General features: G+C 44.6%; 1 long non-coding RNA gene across 1 annotated transcript in view; it reads left to right on the top strand.

Annotated features, from left to right (window-relative positions):
• The window catches only part of LOC307223692, a 44,469-nt gene extending 38,312 nt beyond the window's left edge, over positions 1 to 6,157 (top strand). Inside the window, exons 2-3 of the long non-coding RNA XR_013842202.1 lie at positions 5,160 to 5,252; positions 6,043 to 6,157. This is a non-coding gene — a long non-coding RNA (uncharacterized lncRNA). The remainder of the gene's footprint in view (positions 1 to 5,159; positions 5,253 to 6,042) is intronic.
• Positions 6,158 to 14,874: the final 8,717 nt, after the last annotated feature.

The following is a 14,874-nucleotide window of genomic DNA, read 5'->3' as shown; positions in this document are numbered from 1 at the left end:
TCTTTCAATTGTCTGAAATAGGAGGAACCTGTATGTCAGAAAGCAATGTGAAATATAGAACTAAAGACCATCTATTACACTCCAAGTGGCTGTGGTATCGGGACAGCTAACCAATCTTAAACATTTCCTACTTGAAATCAGTGTGCAGTAAGTGCTGGACTTTGATAGGACCATGTCCATGCTACTGAATGTGTTGTTCTTTAATGCAGACCCGACAGGTTTGGTTAGGCTAAGTGGTGAAAAGTAGGTGACCTTGTGCATGAATCAGATTATGGTGGGTTTCCATGTTTTTACATCACTGTGTCTCTATTGTGGGGTGGTGGGGATGGGAAGAGAGGCCAGCAACTGCTGATATTTCCCTGGTCATTCTAACAGCAGGTGAAAAACATAAAACAGAAAGCTGATATCCAATTTACTGAGCTCTGGTAATTTTTATTTAAGTGTGGGTCCACAAACTGCATCTTCATTTGCTGGAGCAAAAATAAAAATAAAATAAAAGCCAGTGAACAGATGAAGAAGAAAGAGAAAGAGGGACCTCTAGTCACATGATAACTTAAAAGCAAGGGAGCTTTTAACAGCAATGCAATGGGAAGAGCACAGGCTGCTTTTAAAAAATGAAAGGAGGAGAAGGGAAGAGCACATTTCATTTTTCTTTCCTCTAAAAGCAAGAATATAGGGGATGAGATTATGGAAAGTACCTGCTTGGCTTGTGTTTATAAAGGGAATCAGAGAGCCAATTTACTCTCATGTCTCTTCTACCACACTCACAAAGCAGATCAGTGGGGTTTTCCTCTCTCTTTCTCTCTCTCCCTCTCTCATGTGGATGAGTTGCCTATTTGGACCACAGACATGCCCAAAGCATGTCTGCTCTATTAGGCACTGCCACAGTTCTCTTGCTTCTCCTAATGAGACTTCCTCCCAGAATGCCCAGCAGCATCACCTCTTTCTCTTCCTTCCCTCCTTTTGATGTTCAGTTTTTTGGGCATAATCCTTAACACAGTGATGGAGAACCTCCAGGCCTTTTTATCTTCCCCTCAGGACTCTCCCCAGGCTGCACCCCCTCCCCAACTTTACACCCTAAGCCACATCCCTCAACAGCCCAGCTTTGCACCCTCCTTGATTGCTTTGGGCTGGCTGGAATGTGTCCTTGAACTCTCATAAAGCTCCTGCTTGCCTGGAAGGAGGATAGAGAGGGATGTGTGAGTATGTGTAGAAATTAGCCTACTGTACAAATGTAAAATTTGCATTCATTTCTCCACCCACTTTTTCCTCTGGCTTTGCCCACCACTGGCATGTGGCCCATGGGTTACCTGAGAGGCGAGGTCCAAGTCCGGTCCGTGGTCAAAGGTGCAACATGGAGGCAGTCCGTAGTAGCTGAAGCTGGGTGCAGGGCAGGGAGTCAGGTGAAGTCAGGAACAGGCATGCAAGCAGGGAGTTGGGGCGGGTCAGGAGCTCTGGCAGAAAAGCAGAACAGGGTTCAGGCAGGAACTAGCAACCAACAATGTTGGTCCTGCAACTTGGCACTGGGGCTGGCCGGCTTTTATCTGCCCCGAGGCATAGGGTGGCCCCGATCCTCAGGTGACTTGCCTCTCCTGGCCTGGAGGCAAGCACTCCTTCTGCAGGAACTTAGTTCCCTCCACCTCTCTGCCCCGAGCCTCTGCATCTCAGGAGAGGGTTACCAGACCTAGAGGCAACCTCAGCTTCCTCTGATGGGGCTGAGAGTAGAGCACCTGCAGGCAATGGGCCCTCCATCACCTCAGGAGCCAGAGCAGGCTCAGCTGATGCCTGCACCTGAGGACCCAGCACAGGTGAGGACCCTTCAGGCTCATGTCCCAGCCCTGGCTCAGCTGGTTCTGGAGGCGGAGAAGCCTGTGCAGGCTGGGATTCCTCAGGTTCAGCATCCGTGTCCGAATCCCAGGCCATCACAAAAAGTTCCCCATCTTGGCCCTTACTCTTCTTCCTCAACTGAAACAAAACTTAAAGACGGCAACTTGTTCCATTTGAACTATGTTATCTTAATTCTCTCTCATTGTTCTCCACTGCCTGTTGTTTGTTATCCTTGCCTCTCCCTTCCCATATCTTCCGTTACCTGGCTGAAATTAAGATTGCAAACTTCTCATAGTAGGGACCTGCCTTTAGATGCTTATTTCAGTTCAGCACCTTGGAGAGTACCACTGCTGTAGGTAGCCACTTGTCCAGAGCAAGCCAGCAGTAAACCACACTGTGCAAGCTGGAGTTGACGCTTTATCAGGAAAAACACGTTCTGCACAGGCGTGTCAGGCCTAATGAGCACAGCAACACATCTCTGGTAGCTCTTGCCTCAATGAAGCAGTTGCTGAGACTGAAGGTCCTCATCTTTCTTTCTTTAAAAAATTATTTATTTGGTTTTTCAACTTAAAATTTTACAGAAATATTTCAAACGCAAGTCATAACAACAAAATTCCAAGGAATCTCCTGGACTTCCATCCTCCTGTTTGTGGGTCCTATTATTAATCAATTCCTCAATTATTAATCAATTAATCCAAACCCTTTATCTCTTCCATTATATCCAGAATTCAACCTTAAACTACAAGTGATATCCCAGTCCTACTAAGGATGTTAACTGTTTACAATGGTCTTTAAGATAAGTTATAAATTTTCCCCATTCCTTGTTAAAATTTTGGTCTTCCTGATTTCTGACTCTTCCGGTCATTTTAGCTGTTTCAGCAAAGTCAATTGACTTCATCTGCCATTCTTCTCTAGTAGGAACGTTTATCTTTTTTCCATCTCTGGGCCAGTAACATCCAAGCAGCCACAGTCGCATGAAGGTCCTCATCCTTCCACAGCTACCTAAGTCTTTCCCCCAAGCAATCAGAGACTGGGTCTGTGCATCACCAATCTCTCCTCCACCCTCTTCTGGTGCTGGGAGACAAGGATCGGGGAGGGGAGCTTGTCGCAGCAGGAGGGGGTGACACAGTGTGGTGTAGTGGTTAAGAGAGGTAGACTTGTAATCTGGTAAACTGGGTTCGATTCCCAGCTCCTCCACATGCAGCTGCTGGATGACCTTGGGCTAGTCACACTTCTTTGAAGTCTCTCAGCCCCACTCACCTCACAGAGTGTATGTTGTGGGGAAGGAAGGGAAAGGAGAATGTTAGCCACTTTGAGACTCCTTTGGGTAGTGATAAAGCGGGATATCAAATCCAAACTCCTCCTCCTCTTCTTCACCATCCTGACACATTTCTGCCTCTTGGCCTCTCTCCTCCCACCCTCCTGCTTCAGCTTCTGCCTCTGATTCTGGACTGATTCTGGACTATCTGAATCCCCCTGCTCACTAAGCCCTGATACCTCCTCAGCTTCCAACACTTCCTCCCCCCAGTCACCTCCCTCTTCTCCCTCTGACCACTCATCATTGTCGCACCATTACTCCCCAGGCTCTGAGCCTTCTTCCTTTGGTGGTTCCCCAGCTGGTTCCTCCCACCATTTCTCTGCATCCAACCAGTCCATGACACCATTGCCTTTCCATTGTAACGGCTGCACTAACTGCCCCTGCTACTACCACTACTGCCATTATTGCTCCTCTTGCCATCACTGCCACCTCATCATGCCTTCCACTTCACTTCGTTTTGACTCAGGGTTTAAGATGAATGTATATGACAGTGGAAGAAATAAGAACATTATGCTTTCCTTTCTTTCATCTCCCAAAACAGACTACCAGATAGCCTGTAGGAATGGATGGAACAGACTAATTCTGGTCTGTGTCAATTTGACAATTTCACATAGTATTCTTATCCCAGTGTACATACTTTTCAAGTATTTTATCCTAAATGACACTTTTTAATGCCTTTAATACAATTTACAGTCCCTCAGCCTAACCTACCACACAGGGTTACTGTGAATATAAAATATAAAGTGGGGAGAAACAGAACCCTGTAAGCCATCTTGAGTTCCGTGGAGGAAAGGTGGGATAAAAATGTAATAAAAAATTAAAGTACTCTGCTAATGCCATAGATCATGGGTAGGCAAACTAAGGCCTGGGGGCCGGATCTGGCCCAATTGCCTTCTAAATCCAGCAAAATTGTGTTTTTACATTAGTAGAATGTGTGCTTTTATTTAAAATGCATCTCTGGGTTATTTGCGGGGCATAGGAATTCATTCTTTTCTTTCCCCAAAAAATATAGTCCGGCCCCCCACAGGGTCTGAGGAAGAGTGGACTGGCCCCTGCTGAAAAAGTTTGCTGACCCCTGCCATAGACTCTGCACGATTCAAATCCACTTAAGCTTTACCATCAGCAACCACAAGGCAACACTACCTACTTATTGTTAACTCACTTGTTTCTATATTCTGCCCTTTTCCTTTATGTTTCAAATTATTGCTCCATCATAAGCATTGCCTTCCAGTATTGCTGCAATGGTGTGTGTTTTTCGGGGGGTTTTATGCAACATAAATTTGGTTCCTTGCAGCACACCTTTGTTGTAAATATCTTCTCAAAGATCGCATGACTTGCCAGGTGTTAACCCCAAATTTGCCAGTTTTATTCTTTTCGGTGAAATATTTTAGAATCAAGCCCCCAAATCTAGACTTTGTACTGGCATAAAATCTACTACCCACTCTCCCAAGGGAAAAAAAAGTCCCATTCAGAATGTCCTGCTTTTTCAATATGATTGCTGATAAATGTCAGTGGAATATCACCCCTGCTAAATGGCGTAGCAAGGCTCAGGTAATTCAGAGAAACTGAATTATACATAAGTCCATTACCGATGATTGATCCAAATTCCATTATGCTTCTCCATTGGATTTAATGTGTTTTTGGAAGACCATGGTGTACTGAAACTTGCCAGCGCTTTTGTCTCCCAGCATCATTAATACTATGCTGAAAGCACATTTACCAGCAAAATCTACACATTATGAATGAGAAAGCACCTGGAGGATATTTGGCAAGCAGTGTTCCCTCAATGGACTCTTGTTCTTACTCCCTTGCTGCCTTGTATTCTTGGAGCCGTTTCTCAGAACTGTCTGATGCTCCCCTCTACTTCATTCAAATCATCGTTCTAAAAACCCCTTTTCATGGACCCCCTAGTTCCCACTGTAATTAAGCCTAAGTCCGTGCAACTGAAACAATGGGATATTACTTCTCTATTTTCCCATCTCTCCACTTTTGTTCCCTCTGTGTTTAATTTTAGATGGTAAGCTTCTTGGTCTCTGTAAAGCAGGGGTCTGGCCAAGTTTGACAGAGCTGCCCATCTGTTAATCACCTGCTGACACAATAATGTCAGGTGAGCATTCTATTATTATTATTATTATTATTATTATTATTATTATTATTATTGCATGGGACTTGCAGAGTGCTTTGCACAGCACTGTACACGTTAGCTCTCTAAAAGGAGCTTAGTATGACCCAGTTATCACCTGGTTGTCAGGTCTTGAGAAGCCCATATACAAGCATTCCACAAAATAGGTGGGACATGAACACAATAGTCTTTTTCTGCTGTTCCTATCAACTGGTATTCAGAGTTATGCTCCTTCTGACAGTAAAGAAGCCATTGATAGCATTATCTTCCATGAATTTGTATAATTCTCTTTCCAAGCCATCCAAGTTCATAGTCATCACCATGGCTTATGGTACCAAATTCCTTATTATGTGAAATGGGAATATTATTTTGTTTTGTCTGTCCTGAATCTTCCACCATTCAGCTTCTCTGGATAACCCCAGATTCTAAGATTACAAGAGAAGGGAGACCCACATCTCTGCCCATGGATATTTTTCTATTCCTCTGACATGTCCCCTTTGCTGGCCTTTGTTTCTAAATTAAATAGCTGCCAATGTTGTCACATTTCCTCTTAGGGGACTTACCCTGTGTCACTAATCACTTTGATTGCCCTTCACCTACACTTTATACCTCTCTAAAATATCCCTTTTGAGAGGTGGCAACCAGAACTGCACACAGTATTTCAAAGGTGGTTGCACCGTAAATTTCGATAAAGGCATTGCAAAATTGACAGTTTTATTGTCAGTTCTTTTCCCAACAGCTCCTAAAATGAATTTTGCCTTTTCCTTTTTTACAGCTGCAGCACACAAAGTTAATGTTTTCATTTAGCTATCCACTTTGTTCCAAGATCAAACTTGTTGCCACTGACCTGGAGTTGGAATGCAAGATCTGTCTGTCAATGTCTGGATGAGAAGAGGGTATGTTGGGTTACAGGGAGTTGGGGTTATGGGGTTGAGGGATGGAAATGAACAGGTGACTTGTGCCTACATTTCCTGATTGCTGACCTTCAACAGTCTTACAAAGACTGGTTTTGAGTTTGTCAAGGGCTATCTAATAGATGGTGAAAACGGTCTTTGTAGACTAGATTGAGTTTTGGTTGCTGGACTTAAGAAATCAGGTGAAGGGTACAGTAGTAAACTAACCATTATTATGGGGTCAAGTCTGTAATATACCCACTTTCTTTGAATTCATATTAACTTGACGTGTATAGGATTGTACTATTATTGCATTATTACAGACTAGACCAGAACTTCAAACTTTCCAATTCCTTTCAGTTTCCAATGTTGTTCCAACAATAAAAAAGTTAATTTTGTTAGGCTGTAAATAAAGTGTGAATATATAAATTTGTGTGTGTATGTGTTCGATAGAAATGGAGGAAGGCAATTCAACTCTGATCCTAAAAGGTGAGATTTATAAAAAAAAGATATCTCAGGAACAAGTATTTCACCTACTGTAATTGGAAATGAAGTCATTATTATCACAAAATTATTATTACAGAAAATCCCACCATTAGCTCCATTTTTAACATCTTATTCCATTCAGTTTGTTAAAAGATTGAAACTATGGGACATTAACTGGTAGAAGGAGCACATTGCAAAGTTGCTATTTTTAATAGTGATTGATAATATTACCATGAACATCAAATTAACTGTTGTCACTTAGAGAAGAATTAATAGATATTTTCCTTGTAACACCTCAATCAGTTCCACTGCAGTGATTCTGATTTTAATGCGGATTATTCCAATTATCTTTTTAAAAAGTTGATAGTGTATAGCAGTAGATTTTGAGGTGTACTGTAGGTGCGTGTGTGTGTTCTGAGAAGTGGGGTGGGCATAACAAAATATGTTCATACACATGGAATTATGCTTACCTCACTTTTCCAAATAACCCAGAGATGCATTTTAAATAAAAGGACACATTCTACCCGTGTAAAAACATGCTGATTCCTGGACCATCCGTGGGCCGGATTTAGAAGGCGATTGGGCCGGAACTGGCCCCCAGGCCTTAGTTTGCCTACCCATGGTTTACATCAACCTTTGATGTGGGAGGAAAAGTATGCCCTTCCCCCTCCCTTTTTATCATTTTTCCCATTCTGAGCATTCCAGAGTGGTCCTGCATGAAGAAACAATTTTCTAAGAGTTCGCTCTGATGGAGACACATCACCTGAATATCACAGGCTATTAACACTCCTTTATCAAGTTCAAAACTCGGGTCAAGTATTGCCACAAGGGAGTTCACAGTGATAGTTCTAATTACAGAAGTCTTCTACCTACCTAGCTACCAACCCAACCATCCATCCACCTATGTAATTATACAACCATCCAGTGAGTGGTTTTACTCCTTGATTCCAAATGCCTAGGAGAACAAGAATGAGCGCTCCCCGCTTAAAACCGGGGGCGCCCTTTGCGTGGACGTGCGCAGCCCTAGATCTGGAGCGGCCCCATCAGCATAGGCTTGGCTATGCCTTCCCTCAGGTGGGATACCTGGAGGTCCCCGCCTACCTCAGTCAGTTGTCCAATCCCACCTGGGGAAAGCGTTGCCAAGGAGACCAGGCCAGGTAGGGGAGGGATTACCTGCCCACACAATAGAGGGAGGATCTTACCTGGGAATCCTCACTTGGCTCCAGAGCTTCTCCCACCCTACCCACCCTCAGTTAATGTCTTCTTTTGCAGGTTAACTTTTCTTCATAGGTTTTGCAGGTTAACTTTTCTTCACAGGTATGCGGGCGCTGCTACGTTAAGGTCGCTGTTAAAGGGCTGGAAAGGAATTTCCCTGCATTGGCAGGTTTCGCCTTTCCCGTAGCAAAAATGTCACAACTTTGGCGGTATCAGGCCTTGTGCGGAATCCTTTAGTCCATCTTCCTCTTTGCGGTGGTGATACCAGGGTTCCCCGTTAAAGGGGTTTCTGAAGGGAGGCTTTGACCGTACGCCGAAAGGTCGTCATTGCTCTCCCCTGCGGCGGCGGCGTAACGGGGGCGGCTATCTCTGCTTGAACATATGTTCTCCAGAGCCAGCCCATCCCCCTCCCCACACTGGATAACCCTGAAGCTCCCTAGGTCCCCGACTGGGGACTGGGGAGGGAGAACGCCCAATGCCTGAGCCAAGGTCTACCCACATTTGAAATTTGATAAAGTTGTGGCCAATTTAATCCCATAGCACGTTGTCTTGAGTCGTTATTCCACATGATGGGGGGGACCGCTCGGGATCTGGGGACTCCGCCTGTCCACGCAATGCTTTTACTTGTTGGCAGAATCCCAATAGATTTCTACTGTTGGGCAGGAACACCATGCAGCTCTATGTAGCAGGCCCTCCATTCCCCTGCTGACCGCAGAGTCTGGGGCAGAAGAAATGGGAGAAGGCACTTTGCGGACCACATGTGGTTGAAATTATTTGTTACCATAACTTTTAAGTTGCAGGCTGTGGCGTTTGCCTTCCTAGGTGTGTGACATCATACTGGGTTCATAGGGAAAGGGTTAGCTAATTGTAAAATGACTAACCAATGGGAACCCAGGGGGTGGAGTTAACTGTGTATAAGGTTTAAGCACAGGGGTTTTGGGGGGGGAGAGTTAGAGTTAGGGTGGAGAAGACAGTCTGGAATTAGAAGAGACAGATAAGATAAGTCTGTGGGTTGGGCTAGACTGGTGTGAGAGAGTAAGAGAATTTGTTAAGAGGAGTCAGTCAAACAGTTGAAATAATCAGTCAGAAGGTATTAGGAAGGTATAGGCTGGTAAAGAAACTAAATTTAAGATACTGACAGGAATATTATCGGAGAAACCATAAACTTGTTAATGTCTGTAAAATAAACTTGGGGTTTTTTTGTTCACTTTTAACAACTGTCTAGACTCAGTGTTTTACTAGAGAGTAACAGGTTGGGGGCAGCGGGGAAGCGAGCACAGCGGTGGCACAGGGATCAATAGACCGTTAAATGTCCAGGGACCCTGTGTGATCACCACACAGGCATCGGGGACAGAGCAAGAAAAGTAATCAGATATCCAGGATAATGTGTAATATTCATTAAATTGCTGGTGGAGTCAGAAAACAAACACAAAGCCCACATTTTACAAGGGGAAACACTTGCAGAAAATGTCCTCAAAATCACTCACATTTTATTATTCACTATGTCAGTCCCACACAATACGTATTCCAAGGGGCTGAGCACAGCCTCCCTAACTATTTATGATAGCCTGTCAGGGGCTCAGTCCAGGTTTCCGCTGCCTGCCTTCAGCTGCAAAAATCAGGTCTAATTGGTTAGAGTGAGTGGCTGACTTGGAGCTGTCCATGGTTCAGAAACATCTGGCCAGGCTTTCCCTTGCCACTTTCCCCATTGGATCTGGCATTAGACCAGAAAGTGAGATCTGGTTCATGTCCTCTTGTGTGCTTGGAAGCTCTATGTACATTGATGGTGCTATCACTCCCTATAATACTGGACTCAGTGCCCACCCCCCGTGCCAAATTGGGGCCACCAACAAAGAAATGGGAAGCAACAGTCTATCCAGGTGAATCTCAAGTTATGCAGAAGTACAAAACTGCCCACTCCAAATAAATAAATAGGAATGCTCCAAAAACAGAAATCAATATGCAAGACACACATGAGCTTTCTCATTAGCCCCCAAAAGCCAAAGAAGTTTGAGTGTCAATGGGAAAGGAAAAGTGGAAAATGGGGGATTAGTGGAGAAAAGTGATTTGGCTTACTTGAGTCCTTAAGCCATCCCAGAAATTATTTCAAACCAGCAAGCAATGGAGATCTAGCAAGCTGGTCATGCTTGCGGTGCTATTCTTGCAACCCGCATGGGGTGAAGGTCATGCTTGGTAACCTACAGTATGTGCTGGGCCCGGGGGTTAACCCGAGCAACGCAGTCCAGGTCCAGTCCCGAATCCAAGGATTCCACGAAGAGTCAGTCCAACAGGGCCAAGGCAGGAAACCAGGCTAGGTCAGGCACAGGGTAACAGGCAGGTCCCAGCAAGCAGCAATGTTGCTCCTGCAACCTGGGGTGGGGTCCGGCAGCCTTTTATCTTTGTTGGGGTAGCGGCCGGTCCTGATCCCCCGGCGACTCACCTCCCTGTATTGCCCGAAGGTGAGCACTCCTCCTGCGAGTACTCAGGTCTCTCCTTCTCTCAGACCTGAGTCTTTGCAGCTCGGGAGATGTCGGTGGGTTACTAGACCCAGAGGCCGCCTCAGCCTCTCCTGACCCAACTGGTAGTGGAGCAGCTGCACGTGATTGCCCAGCAGAGGGCAACGAGGTAATCCCCGCATCTGGAGCCAGGGCAGGCTCAGGCCCCTCACTCGGCTCTGCTGGTGCTTGTTGCAGGGGAACCTGTGCAGACTGAGACTCCTCCGGTTCAGAGTCCGAGCCCTAGTCCCAGGCCATCACAGAGTGATTACATCAGCCCCTCTGCACCTTGTAGAATCTAGTCACTTTCTTCTGATCTACAGTCCATGGTTTACTGTCCAGCCTGACAACCGAGAAGGCTACCAAGAATGGAAAGCTCTCTGCCAAGAGGTTCTGTTCTCTTTTGCTAGTAGGGATTCTCTACATTTGCAGGCCAACTTTGTTTTTCTCCAGCTTCTCTGTCTCTCTTCTTCTCCCCTTTTCTGTACTGTTGTTAAATGTAATGAAATTGCTACGAATTATTATGTTTGTTTTGTATGTTATGTTCTTGCCTTGGTTGTAGTTGAAGTATTTTGTATAAGGAAACCGCTTTGAGGTGGGCATGACATAAAGTGGGATATAAAAGGTAAGGTAAAGGTATCCCTGACCGTTAGGGCCAGTTGCGGGCGACTCTGGGGTTGCACGCTCATCTCGCTCTATAGGCCGAGGGAACCGGCGTTTGTCCACAGACAGCTTCCGGGTCATGTGGCCAGCATGACTAAGCTGCTTCTGGCAAACCAGAGCAGTGCACGGAAATGCCATTTACCTTCCCGCTGGAGCGGTACCTACTTATCTACTTGCACTTGATGTGCTTTCGAACTGCTAGGTGGGCAGGAGCTGGGACCAAACAACGGGCACTCACCCCGTCGTGGGGATTCGAACCGCCGACCTTCTGATCGGCAAGCCCTAGGCTCTGTGGTTTAACCCAAAGCGCCACCCACGTCCCCTAAAGTGGGATATAAGACTTCTAAAAAAAAACCACTAAACAAACATTGAGCCTGTGGCAGGCCACAATAAATGCCCAGTGGACTGCATTCAGCTTCGTGGGTCACCTGTTGCATAGGCACACACTGTTTTGAGCCTTCTAGATAGGCTAGAAGAAACTATCAATGAAACTTTGTTCCAGTGAAAGTCCTTTCACATCAATATTTCAGCAGTAGAAAAAGTGTTTTACACTGCTGCCGAGACATAAATTAATATCATGCTTACCGGGATTTATAATTTTCAAGGTGAAATTGACTTAGCATGCTCTACCAAGTGCAATAAATTTATAATAAAGTGCCTTATCCAGTCTCTGATTTGTCCTTGGTAATGACACATATTTTAAAGGCAAGCCAACCTTAACTTGTTTCCTCCCCTGCAAGGAAAAAGCACTTTCATGCAGTATTCTAATTTTGGATATATGTTCAGAATACTCAGCATATTTAGTGTAACCCTAATCTGTGAAACTGCATGTGAAGCTGAAGGATGAAACTCTTTCCTTCAGCCTTGCTATTGATAGTGCTGCTTCAGGTGTGGCCGCTGGTGCGGTAGCCTTCCACACACACCTAGCAGTTGATCCATTAACAACAACAACAACAACAACAACATTTTTATTATTTATACCCCACCCATCTGGTTGGGTTTCCCCAGCCATTCTGGGCAGCTTCCAGCACATATAAAAACATAATAAAACATGAAACATTAAAAACCTCCTGATACATGGCAGCCTTCAGGTGTCTTCTGAAAGTTGTGCAGCTCTTTATCTCCCTGACATCTGGTGGGAGGGCGTTCCACAGGGAGGGTGACATTGCTGTGAAGGCCCTCTGCCTGGTTCCCTGTAACTTCACTTCTCACAATGAGGGAGCCACCAGATCGTCCTTTAACCTGAAACACCAGGACTGAACTTGGAAAATTTGCCCTGCAGAGCACATACTCTACCATTAAGTGGTGGTTCCTCCACTTAAAAGAAACAATTTTCGCAGATAAAGACTACCCCATGAGGTAGGGGGGCTGCAAAATTTGAGTATTTGACCCCACGGGCAAAAAACTATAGAGACAGCACAGTTGAAACCTCAGCCTGAGTTGCACTTTCTAAAGTGAAATAAGTTTTGTGAAGTGTTGCTTCAGCAATCTTGGATGTAATTTATTCATTTTGCATGCTCACTGACAAATAAATCAGTGTGCACTGTATAGTAGTACTTCATGACTTGCACCAGCTGTGAATTTAACTCAAGTTTTCAGTATAGATTCATTGCAATTGCTCTTACACAAGGGATGAGCTTAGCCCACAGGCCAATATGCCAGCGCATAACTGTCACCAAGATCACATTTTCTCTGTAGTTTATATTTAGAAGTCAAGGAAGGTCTAATAAGGAGATATTAGAAAGCCAGGAGAAATATAGTGTGGAAAATATTTGACAAATAGCTGAAATTAATCTTCTCGGGATTTGAGCATTTACATGTCCATGCTGTGCAAACTTGAATACTCATCCATATTTCTCACATTTGATTCACAGCAGAAAGTCCGTTTTCAATATCCCTGTTATTCAAAATTCTTTGTTACTTTTATTAACTCTGAGTATTTTATTTCTCACGTCTCCAAACTTTCTTTCAAGGAACTTCAAGGAATCCTGGGTTAGGCTCAAGAGTCATCTGCAATTTCAACCCACATATCTGACATCTAAGTCCATCACTCTCAAGTACACCATACTGACTCTCTAGTCATCCCATGTCAAGTTAAATAATTAACATTTCAGACCAATTGCCCAGGAAACCATAGGGGAAATTGATCCCCTTTTTTATCTACAAATGTAATGGTTGCCCTTGCTAGGAAACCACTGCAGCTATCCTTCTGAAGCACAGATTCAGAAGGTGTCCTCAGAAGGTGTGGGTATGCCTGAAAATTTCATTCCAATGTCACTCTCTTGATTAATTCAGCAGGGTTGACTTAATCCTTCTCCAATTAATGGTTACTGCTATCAGAGCTGAAAACACTGACTATTTAAACTGGTGGCATGTTGATAGCCAGCAAGTCCTCCAGGGGACTATATCACACCTATATTTTTTGGACAATAACTATCTCACAGTGCAATCCTATCCATATTTACTCAGAAGTATGCCAAGTTGAGTCAAATGAGACTTATTACTGTACAAGGTAAACGTGTATAGGACTGCAGCCTCAGCCTGGTAAATAAATGTTAGATGTTAAGAGTACAGTAATAGAACATAATAACATTGGAAGAGTCCTGCTCAAATGCCCATCTAGTCCAGCACCCCGTTCTCTCAGTGTCCAAATAGATGTCAATAGGAAGGCCACAAGCAGGAAGGACAACTTGTGATTCCTAGGACCTGGCGTTTGGAAACATACTGTACTGTCTCTGACAGTGAAGGTAGAACATAGTCATCATGGCTAGCAGCCACTGATACCCTTCTCCTCCATGTTGTTGTTGTTTAGTCGTTTAGTCGTGTCCGACTCCTCGTGACCCCATGGACCAGAGCACGCCAAGCACTTCCATTGCCTCCCGCAGTTTGGTCAGACCCATGCTGGTAGCTTCGAGAACACTGTCCAACCATCTCGTCCTCTGTCGTCCCCTTCTCCTTGTGCTCTCAATCTTTCCCAACATCAGGATCTTTTCCAGGGAGTCTTCTCTTCTCATGAGGTGGCCAAAGTAGTGGAGCCTCAGTTTCAGGATCTGTCCTTCCAGTGAGCACTCAGGGCTGATTTCCTTCAGAATGGATAGGTTTGATCTTCTTGCAGTCCATGGGACTCTCAAGAGTCTCCTCCAGCACCATAATCCAAAAGCATCAATTCTTCGGCAATCAGCCTTCTTTATGTTCCAGCTCTCACTTCCATACATCACTACTGGGAAACCATAGCTTTAACTATACGGACCTTTGTTGGCAAGGTGATGTCTCTGCTAATCCTCTTTTAAAGCCATCCAAGTTGGTGGTCATCATTACCTCTGATGAGAGTGAAGACCATAATTTAACAATGTGCTGTGCGAATAAGTGCTTTCTTTTGTCTGTCTTGAATCTTCCAACATTCAGCCTCACTTTTGTTAGGATTGTCCTACTCGCGTGTAGGACCCTGGCAGAGACACATGCCCGACTGGCATGTTCTTTCCCTCCTGGTTGATCGTTTGGGAGCTTCAAAAGCTTTCTTCAGCCCGAACATCACAGCGACCGATGCCAAGAGGCATTAGCACGCTTTAGGATCCTGCAGAGTATTGGCGATTTGCGTAACAGACTCAATAGCTCAGCATTTTGGCTAATCTACTTTATTTACATATAATACACTCGGAGCATTCTCACTTAGCTCCTTCCTCTTTCTCATCAGGCAGCAAAAAGAGGAAGAACAAAGGACAATAGTCCCACTTCACGGAACACAGTAACACAAAACATCCTGTCTCCGTCACTTCCCACACTGTGGAATGAAAACATACACCATCATGTGATAGACAACAATCTCATGACTGCAAACACGGAGAAAGAATCCTA

The sequence above is a fragment of the Podarcis cretensis genome, assembly GCF_951804945.1.
Source record: "Podarcis cretensis genome assembly, chromosome: 9".
Taxonomy (NCBI): Eukaryota; Metazoa; Chordata; class Lepidosauria; order Squamata; family Lacertidae; genus Podarcis; species Podarcis cretensis.
The sequence above is the reverse complement of the archived record's forward strand: the minus strand, read 5'-3'. Positions and strand labels throughout refer to the sequence as shown.